The sequence below is a fragment of the Galeopterus variegatus genome, unplaced genomic scaffold, assembly GCF_000696425.1.
Source record: "Galeopterus variegatus unplaced genomic scaffold, G_variegatus-3.0.2 Scaffold8033, whole genome shotgun sequence".
Classification (NCBI taxonomy): domain Eukaryota; kingdom Metazoa; phylum Chordata; class Mammalia; order Dermoptera; family Cynocephalidae; genus Galeopterus; species Galeopterus variegatus.
The window spans coordinates 10678-21257 of NW_007734144.1; the positions used below are offsets into that span (position 1 = coordinate 10678).

The 10580-nt window shown below is 39.5% G+C and overlaps 1 pseudogene; it reads right to left on the reverse strand.

Annotated features, from left to right (window-relative positions):
- Window positions 1–524: 524 nt before the first annotated feature.
- Window positions 525–1464, reverse strand: LOC103608118 (annotated as a pseudogene).
- Window positions 1465–10580: the final 9116 nt, after the last annotated feature.

Below are 10580 nucleotides of genomic sequence, written 5' to 3' on the forward strand. Positions count from 1 at the left end.
CTTTTTCTTTGAGAAATGAGGGAAATGAGAGGAAATATCTCAAATAACTATTTTCAGGATAAATGTCATCCATATAAAACAACAGACATAGTCCTGATATTGTAAGCACTTTATTATGAATATTGTGTGATTTTATTTAATTTCCTCCATGAATAACAAGAAAACAACTAAATTAAGGTAAAGAATGCTACCATTCAAGAATATCATTTTTGTGGAGATGATGTAGGTATGTGGTGTGACATGTGCTATAAATGTTAAACTGGAAATCACAGGAATGGCTGTCAAAATGGTTACCAAAAATGGAACTTTAAGGACAACGAAGAGGGAAAAAAATTTTAAAAGAAATTACTGAGAAAGTTGCTGAGAAGAAACAAATACAAAAACATATAAAATCAGATTCTTAGGTGCTTATAATAAGAAATTAATCATATCTTTTAGAGCAGAACAAGAGGCAGAATATTTAAATTCGCCAGATTTGACTTAGGAGCTTAAAATGACCACTTGGATTTGAGGTCACTGATCAGTCAAGGACAATTGTCTGCTCTGCTGAAGAGTCTTCCCAGGGCTCCCTTCACAGCCTTGTTTTTCAGAGTGTAGATGAAGGGGTTCAGCATGGGGGTGACCACAGTGTACATCACTGAGGAAATTGATCTACTCTGGGAAGATCGGGTCACAGCGTAAGTGAGGTTTTCCACACAGATTGTCCCATAAAACAAGGAGACCACAGAGAGGTGAGAGCCACAGGTGGAAAATGCTTTATACTTGTTTGCAGTGGAGGACACCTTCATTACAAAGGAGATGATCCTAGAGTAAGAGAAGAGGATCCCTGTGACAGGAAATACAGCCAGTAGTGCAGTCGTCACAAACACAAAGTGGTTATTAATAAGGGTATCACAGCAGACCACCTTGAGTAGCTGAGTGAGTCCACAGAAGAAACGTGGAATCTCAGTGCCTGTGGAGAAGGTCAGCTGCATCATCAGTAGAATGTGAACCAGGGCTACCCAGAAAATGATGAACCAAGATATCAGAAAAAACAGGATGCAGAGGCGGGGGCTCATGATGATTGTGTAGTGCAGGGGGTGGCAGATGACCACATATCGGTCACAGGCCATCACAGCCAAGAGTAAATTATCTAATCCAGCAAAAATCATAAAAAAAATAAACCTATATGAGGCACCCTGTGTAGGAGATGTCTTTGCTTTGTGTCTGTATGTTCACCAGCATCTTTGGGACCGTGGTGGATTTGAAACAGATGTCAGTGAAGGACAGGTTGGAGAGGAAAAAGTACATGGGGGTGTGGAGGTGGGAGTCAGAGCTGATGGCCAGGATGATGAGCAGGTTCCCAAGTAGAGTGAGCAGGTACATGGACAAGAATAGCCAAAAGAGAAGGGGCTGGAGTTTAGAATCCTGTGAGAGTCCCAGTAGTAGGAATTCTGATAGTTCTGTGTGGTTTTCTGCTTCCATGTAGCTCAGGTGTCTGCTGGGGAAGACAAAAGCAACGTTCAATGAACAGGTAACTAACACCTCAGCTAGTCATCACTTTACAATGTCACCCTTGGATGAACATCCTTCAACCTCTATTGAGTCCTTCCACTGACAGTAATTCACTCAGCCAAGTAGTAGTCCAATTCATTTTGCATATGTAAACTAATTCAGACTTTCTTTAATTCAGGAGATATCTCTTTCTGTTATCTGCTCTCTAGTTTTAATACTCCTATTTGCATACTGGCCAGACACCCCCCCCCCCCCAAATAAGTAAATGCTAATCTTATTTGAATCTGTGGACATTCATTAATGTCTTCTCTGATCTGAACCTCCCAAAATAATGTAAGATATTTTATGTTTTCCCATTGATAATCACTATACTTCCAGTATCATACAACAGTGATTAAGACATGGATTTTGAACTCTAACAACCCTTATTTGTGACCCGATGCCTCATAGTGATGTGAGTTAACTCTCTGTGCCTTATTTATTTCATTCTGAAAAGGTAGTTACTACTATTACTCCTTTTCCAGGCTTAAAAATGCCTTGGTGCATTGTAGATGTGTCAATAAATTCTAGCTGTTCTTATTACTGTTGTTATTATTATGTAAACATTATAACACATGCTATGATTACATTTGTAGGATTATAATTTTTTCAAGTTACACTCTAGAGCCATGATGTAGAATACGGTTTCTTGAGTCAGTCTTCCTGGAATAAAATTTTGTTTTACCAATATCATGCTGTGTGACCTTGAGAAAGTTATTTAAACTCTCACCTCTATAGTGGGAGTAGTAAATATTCCCTACATGGTGGAAGCAAAGAGTGAAATTAAATGAGATGATTCATGTCATTTTACTACTGTGGTTTCTGAGACATACAAAGGGCATTTCATAAATATGAACTTCTGTTTTTAATATCACAATAAGAGTGTCTTGAATAGATATCATTTGTCAATATCCCCCTTAAAAGGGACAGCCATCAAGATGAAATTCTGACCCTTGCAAATATAGCGGGCCTGTCACTTCTCTGGGCCACTGTACAACACTTCTAATTAATGAAGATCCCTATGGCTGCTTCTTACACAGAAGGCCTGTAAGGTGAGTTCTTCTAAGAAATAAAATTATGTGGACTGCATACATAAGTGAAGGGGAAAGAAGTGCACACAACAATGAAAATCAAATACAAAGTGTGTGTGAGAGAGTGTGCTCATGTGTACATGCTCTTGACTGGGGATGTATGGTATTAAAATCAGCAGAGTTAATAACAAAAACATATAATTTACAGATTTGATAAAAAAGTGTTCAGAGATCTATAAATCACAAGCAACTGTATGACAACAAATTTGAAGATCAGGAAGATATTGACAAATTTCTAGATACATATAAGTTACCAAGACTGAACCAAGAAGAGATAGAAAACTTGAACAGACCAATAACAAGCAAGGAGATTGAAGCTATAATCAGGAATCTTCTAACAAAAAAAGTGTGGGCCTGGATGCCTTTATAGCTGAATTCTATTAAACTTTTAACGAGGCATTAATATCAATTCTCATCAAACTATTCCAAACAATACAAATGCTACTCTCCCAAACTCATTCTGTAAGGCTAACGTAACTCTGATACCAAAACAAGATAAAGACACAACGAAAAAAAAAAAAAAAGAAAATTATTAGCCAATATCCTTGATGAACTTAGATGCTAAAATCCTCGACAAAATACTAGAAATAAGAATACAGCAACATATTAAAAAAATTATACACTATGATCAAGTGGGATTCATCCCACAGATAAAAGGATGGTTCAACGTAAGGAAGTCAATAAATGCAATACATCAAATCAAGAAGCTCAAGGACAAAGACCATATGATCATCTCAATAGATGCTGAAAAAGCATTTGACAAAATTCAACTTTCCTTCATGATAAAGACTCTCAACAAATTAGGTATAGAAGGAAAATATCTTAACACAATAAAAGCCATTTATGACAAGTCCACCACCGGTATTATTCTGAATGGGGAAAAATTGAAGGCCTTCTCCTTGAGGACAGGAACAAGACAAGGAGGTCCTCTCTCACCGCTTCTATTGAACATAGTGCTGGAGATACTAGCCAGAGCAATCAGGCAAGAGAAAGAAATAAAGGGAATCCAGATTGGAAAAGGTAAAGTGAAACATTCTCTATTTGCTGATGACATGATACTATATATAGAAAAACCTAAAGGCTGTATCAAAAAACTCCTAAAGCTGGTTAATAACTCCAGTAACATTGCAGGAAACAAAATAAATGCTCCCCTTAAAGAAACAAATGGGAGTATATCAAATTAAAAAGTTTCTGCACAGCAAAGGAAACAATCAAGAGGGTGAGAAAACAACCTACAGACTGGGAGAAAATTTTTGTGAACTATGGATCTGACAAGGGAATAATATCCAATATGTACATAGAACTCAAGCAATTACACAGTAAAAAAACTAATGACCCAATTAAAAAATGGGTAAAGGAGCTGAATAGGCATTTTTCAAATGAAGACATACAAATGGCCAATAGATACATGAAAAAATGTTCAGCATCGCTAGTCATCAGGGAAATGTACAAATGGCCAATAGATACATGAAAAAATGTTCAGCATCGCTAGTCATCAGGGAAATGTACAAATGGCCAATAGATACATGAAAAAATGTTCAGCATCGCTAGTCATCAGGGAAATGTTTTTTCCATTTCTGTGAAGAATGTCATTGGTATTTTGATGAGGATTGCATTGAATCTGTAGATCACTTTGGGTAGTATAGACATTTTCACAATGTTAATTCTTCCAATCCAAAGCATGGAATATCTTTCCATTTTTTGTATCTTCTTTAAGTTCTTTCAGAAGCGTTTTTTTATTAAAACCATATTAAGATACCACCTCACTCCAGTTAGACTGGCTATAAACAAAAAGATGGTGAATAACAAATGCTGGTGAGGGTGTGGAGAGAAGGGAACACTACTGTACTGTTGGTTGGAATGTATATTAGTACAACCACTATGAAAAACAATATGGAAGTTTCTCAAACAATTACAGATCTTCCATATGATCCAGCAATCCCTCTTCTGGATATATATCCAGAGGAATGGAAATCATCATGTCGAAGAGATACCTGCATTCCCATGTTCATAGCAGGTCTGTTTACAATAGCCAAGATATGGGACCAACCTAAATGTCTATTGATGGAGGAATGGATAAGGAAACTGTGGAATGGTGTTCATTTTTGAAGTGGATGACTCCATATACTTAACAAAGGTGTCAGAGAATGAGGAGGAACTTCAGTTGCACCAGTAGCTGAGTACGCTTCTTCTGGTAAATTCACTGTCCTCAAAGAACAATTCTGTCTGACTTCCGATCAAGATGGTGGAATAGACGGTCCCTAGCATGACTCTCTCCCACAAATCAACTGATTTAAACTACAAAAACATAACATCAAGTGCATATGGAATGGGTAGATGTCCTGCGGGGGAGGCAGAAGCTCCGTGGAGACCACATGCCCTGTGGGGCCCCCGTTGCATGATCCAGCAGATAGGCTTCACCGCTGCCACCCAGCTCCATTCTGAGCCCAGCACAGTGCACACAGAGTGGGGAGACGTCCGGCAAGGGAGGTGGAGGCTCTGCAGAAACCACATACCCTGTGGGGCTGCCAATGCGTGATCCAGCAGGTAGGCTTCACTGCAGGCACCCAGCTCCATTCCCAGCCCAGCCTAGTGTGCTCGGAGAAGGGAGACATCGGCAGGGGAGATGGGAACTCCAAGGACACCACACTGTTGCCGCACAAACCAGCAGCCGGGCCCAATGCGTACAGAGCACAGAGAAGTCCAGCAAGGGAGTTAGAAGCACTGTAGAGTCCACACACCCTGTGGGGGGGCCGCCACCATGCGATCCAGCAGCAGGTAGGCTTCACCGCCACGACCCAGCTCCATCCCAAGCCCAGCCTAGTGAACACAGAGCAGGGAGAAATCTTTCAGGGGAAGGGGAAGCTCTGCAGTGACCACACGCTCTGCGGTGAATCAGCGCATCCCAGCAGCCCATGCCAGAGTGCAAGGAACAGGGAGAAGTCCAGTACGGGAGGTGGAAACTCAGCAGAGACCACACACCCTGCGGTACTGCCCCATGATCCAGCAGCCTGGCAAAGCCCAAGCTGACCAGAGAGGTGGCTCCCCAGAGAGGCCCAAGACCCGAGGCAACCACACATGCAAGGCACTAGTGGCCAGCTGAGCAGTCACTGAGGTAGCCATACCAAATTGGCAGCCACAGCAACATCTTAGTCAGTCAGTAGTGTCAAACCTGTGGACTGTGAAACCCCCTGCCACAATGAATAAACGTCAAAGGAAAGACGTTTATGGTAATATGAGAATGGGAATTTGGCTGTGTGCTGAAAATCAGAAATAATTACATCATTTGTCGATGACCTGTGGACACTACAGTGAGACAGTGACCACATCAATATAGAACCAATAAGTTTATGGTAATATGAGAATGGGAATTTGGCTGTGTGCTGAAAATCAGAAATAATTACATAATTTGTCGATGACCTGTGGACACTACAGTGAGACAGTGACCACATCAATATAGAACCAATAAGGGCTATCGGTAAGTTAAAACTACCAGTGAGAATAGTTAGGGAGTATAATAGAAAAATTCAACAATAGTAGGAACAGAATAGGCAATACCTTATGCATCATAGATCTTCATAGAAATAATTAACCAATAACTAAATAAAAATAAAATAATTGAGTGCAGGAAAGTTAACAGGAATCTATTCTTTATAGGAAAGAGTGAAGAATAGCTGGAGACTCTCCAGAATATAATTCATATTGGAGAGAGTCTCTAGATTCCTATGAGAAAGAGAAGGAATGAAAAAAACCTTCGGAAGACTGGTTTCAGTGGAAACTAAAGTTCCTTTAAAGTACATGGAGTTCACCTTCACAGACCGAATAAAAATGGACTGTCCCAGTCTCATTCTTCTAGAAGTAAAGCTTAGTACTCACATTCTCTCCTCTTTTCCTTCCTACTCCACCAACCCTCACTGGGACATATGGACTCACTCCATGGTTCTCATTGAAACTTTCTGCTCTCCATGCTCAGTCCCTAGGAAGCCCACTTGGATTTTCATGTAGGCTGGTGTCAGAGCACTACAGGTGAGGTGTAGCAGGGGCATGTTTAAAGTTTCCAGCATGTCTAGGGTTGAATTTTCAGTGTGTCTCATTAAATAAGTTGTTTTATTTTTTCTCTACTCTCCAAACAATTCAACTCCCTTGGGATACCATGAAGATGGCTCAATGGAAAATTTTCAGTCTGTTTTGTGTCTATGGAGGCAGCAGTAAGGGAAGATGGGTTTCTTTCCTCCAAGGATAAATCTTCTTTGTTTGGTTTGATTAAAATTCACGGTGTTTTCCCTAAAGAAAGTTTAATTTCTCTAAGGAGCCTAACTCATTTCTGTGATGAGCCTCCTTTAAAGACTATTTAGACATTTTATGAGTGCATTATGGATAAAAAGGGGTACCTTGCTTTTAATTAAAAAAATTTTAAACTCCTTTATTGAGGCATGATTGAAATGTAATCAGCTGTACTTATTTAATGTATACAATGAGATGGGTTTGGGACTTTGTATGCAACTTAGGAAACCTCAGCTGTATTGAACAAAATACATACTCATAGTCATCATCTAAATCTTCCTCCAAGACCCTTTATTATATTTGTTCATGTGATAAAAACTCTGAATATAAAATATTTCCTCTTCGAGTAGAATATTGGTTACCAGAAGCTGGGAAAGTAGAAAGGATGGGAACAATGAGGAGATATTATTTCCAGTGAGCTGCTAGAGAAGTTTGTTCTTCCTGGCTCCACAGCTATAGCTTCTGCAGATTTACAGGTCTAGATTCCTAAAGGGATAGCACTTCTAAAGACATGTCTAATGTCCTTTTAAACTTCAAGCTATGTTGCTGCCTGGCATTTCAGGTCCCTCATACCGAGAAGAGGAGTCATCATCCTGACAGAGTTAGTGGACCCAGGTTATTAATATGATTATGTGGCCACAGGAATGGCCATACACTGGTGCCCTGCTGTATAGTGTTAGTGGCTGGATGCAGAAAAGGAGCAAAGTCAGTGCAAACACAGTGGTAGATTCAGATGGCTGTCAGTCAGTTATGCTCCCACAGCAAGAGATCTCAGTGTTGTGTTTTTGGGTGCAGCTGCCTCCTTAAGCTGAGGGAGTTTCTCAAAGAGTGTTGAATTGGTGGGTTATAATATTGCTACACTCTGCATGCATCAAAAAATAAACCCTTATTTCTGCACAAATAAATGGGGAATGCAGCACAGCATCCATTACAGTCCACCCCTTTGGCCATTTGAATAAACTTCTTAGTGTAAGTTCTGGAAGTAGCACCTCCATGTATTTTTTGACTTTATGAAAGAAGAGAGAGGCTTATGAAAGGAACTAATTGTAGAAGGAGGGTTAGTAGGACAAACATCTCAAAACCATAAGTGATATTCAATGTCATTCCTCTCTACTATTCATTCTCAATTTCCCTCATTTCTGGATAACACCTCTGCTAGTCTGAATGATTTACAAGGTAACGTTGGCCCTCATCCCTGAGGGCTCTGAGCCCTGGCCTCCATTTTTTCTCAGGTGATGACTCCTGCATTTGATAATTGGTAATTATCAAAATGATAACAGGCATACCAAAAAAGGCCAAATGGTTCACCTGCATCCAACATCTTCTCCCCTCCTGTCATTATACACCTCTATTACTTGGATTATATTATCTTCCAGAACCATGGTTTGAAAAGTCAGTAGGGAAAGGAGATTCTATGTGGATCTATGGCATCTTCCAGTGGGAGAATCACAATGCAGGCCCTGGGGATTCTAGAGCAAGGTATGCTCCCCACAGAAAATAAGTATATGTCTTTTGCAAAATAGTTTCTGCTTTGTTTCTGAGTCCTGGTAGATATGAGATGCTGTGACCACATATCTGAAACCTCCCATTATAAACCTGGTTGTATTGGAACTACTAAGTCATGAAGTCAAACAGCCCCTGCACCAGTCCATATTGTAATTGGAACCTCTGGGATGAAACCTGAATAGCACCAGAAGCATAAGTAACCTCCAGGAGCAGGCAGCCCAGACCCCAATGTCTTCTACCATAATTGGTATAACAAAAAATATGAATAGCCAAAGCTATCCTAGAAAAAAAAGACTCTACCAAAAAACTTTTATAATTGATAAACAAATTTAGTGAAGATACTGCAGGCAGCCCAGACCCCAATGTCTTCTACCATAATTGGTATAACAAAAAATATGAATAGCCAAAGCTATTCTAGAAAAAAAAGACTCTACCAAAAAACTTTTATAATTGATAAACAAATTTAGTGAAGATACAGGTCACAAAATCAACATTTAAAAATCAGTAGCGTTTTTATATAGCAACAATGAAGCAGCTGAAATATTAATCAAGAAAGCAATCTTGAATGTAATATCCACCAGAAAATCCCCCAAATCCTAGGAATAAACTTAAGCAATAAGGTGAAAGGTCTCTACAATGAAAATTGCAAAACTCTGATGAAAGAAATTAAAGAGAACTCAAGAAATAGAATGACATTCCATGTTCATGAATTGGAATAACGCCAAAATGACCACACTGTCAAAAGTGATCTACAGATTCAATGCAATTCCCATCCAAATATCAATAATATTCTTCAGAGAAATAGAAAAAAAATCTTAAAATTTGTGTGAATCTACAAAAGACCCCACATAGCCAAAGCTATTTTCTCTTGGTTTAGTCTTGGTGGGTTATATGTCAGAAATGTATCCATTTTCACTAGGTTTTCTAATTTGTTGGTGTAGAGTTCATAACACTCTTTAATAATTCTTTATATTTTTGTGGTATCAGTTGTAATGTCTCCATTTACTTTTCAGATTTTATTTATTCTTGTTTTCTTTCCTTTATGCTTACTCATACTATTATTTTTTACAGGCTTTCCTGCCATTTTGTCTCTTATACATCTAATTCTATCTTGGCATATGCATTTCAGAGAACCCAAACCAATAAAAATTTTTTGTTTTTCACAGAGATAGCCATTTCAAAGACTAAATCTCTGATGAGACATGAAGACCCAGCCTCTTTACTCAACAAAATAGAACTTTCAGAGGTCTATCCCAGTTTTTATTTTCCCCTTTTTGTCTTTTTTCGTGACCGGTACCGGGATAGCAACCCTCAGTGTCGCGCCCGTACCGGGGACCGGCAACGGGATCGCAACCCTCGGTTTCACGCCCGCACCACACTCAACCAGTGAGTGGACCGGTCTCTATGTGGGATCCAAACCCTCAGCAGGAGCACTGCCGCACTCCCAAGCACCGCACTCTACCAAGTGCACCACCGGGCCAGCCCTATCCCAGTTTTTGAGCTACCTATGGAGTCATCTGAAGCTCTGTTATAATTGTATCTCAGCCCAGGGTCTCATTTCTTTATTTGAACACAGTTGATTGTACATATCTGTGGGTACAGCATTGAATATCAATACCAGTGTGCAATACGTGATGTTCAAATCAGGATAATTAGTGTACAATGTAATTGATTTTTGCAGCCCTTTACCAATTCCTCACTTAACCCCCCTCTGTTTTCCCCTTTTCCACCTCAGGTGACCTCAGTTCCATTTTCTGCTTTTGAAAGATCAATGTATTATTGTGATTGTTGTGTCTTTCTTTCTTTTTTATTTATTTCTTTATTTTATTTTTCAGCTCCCATGTATAAGCGAGGGCCTGCAGCATTTCTATTTCTGTGCCAGGCTTTTCACTTAACATAATTTTCTAGAAGTTCATCCATGTTGCTGCAAATGGCAGTAATTTATTCTTTTTTTTATGGCAGAGTAGTATTCCATCATGTAAATGTACTACATTTTCCTTATTCAGTCATCTGATGATGGACATTTAGGTTGGTTCCAGAGCTTCTCTTGCTGCCCATGCTGCTTACTTCCATTCTTCCCACAGATGTTAATTACAAGAGCATGCACCAAGAAACTTCCTGCATGTCTTTCCTTATCTCATAGTCTACTTTCCTGGGAATATAACC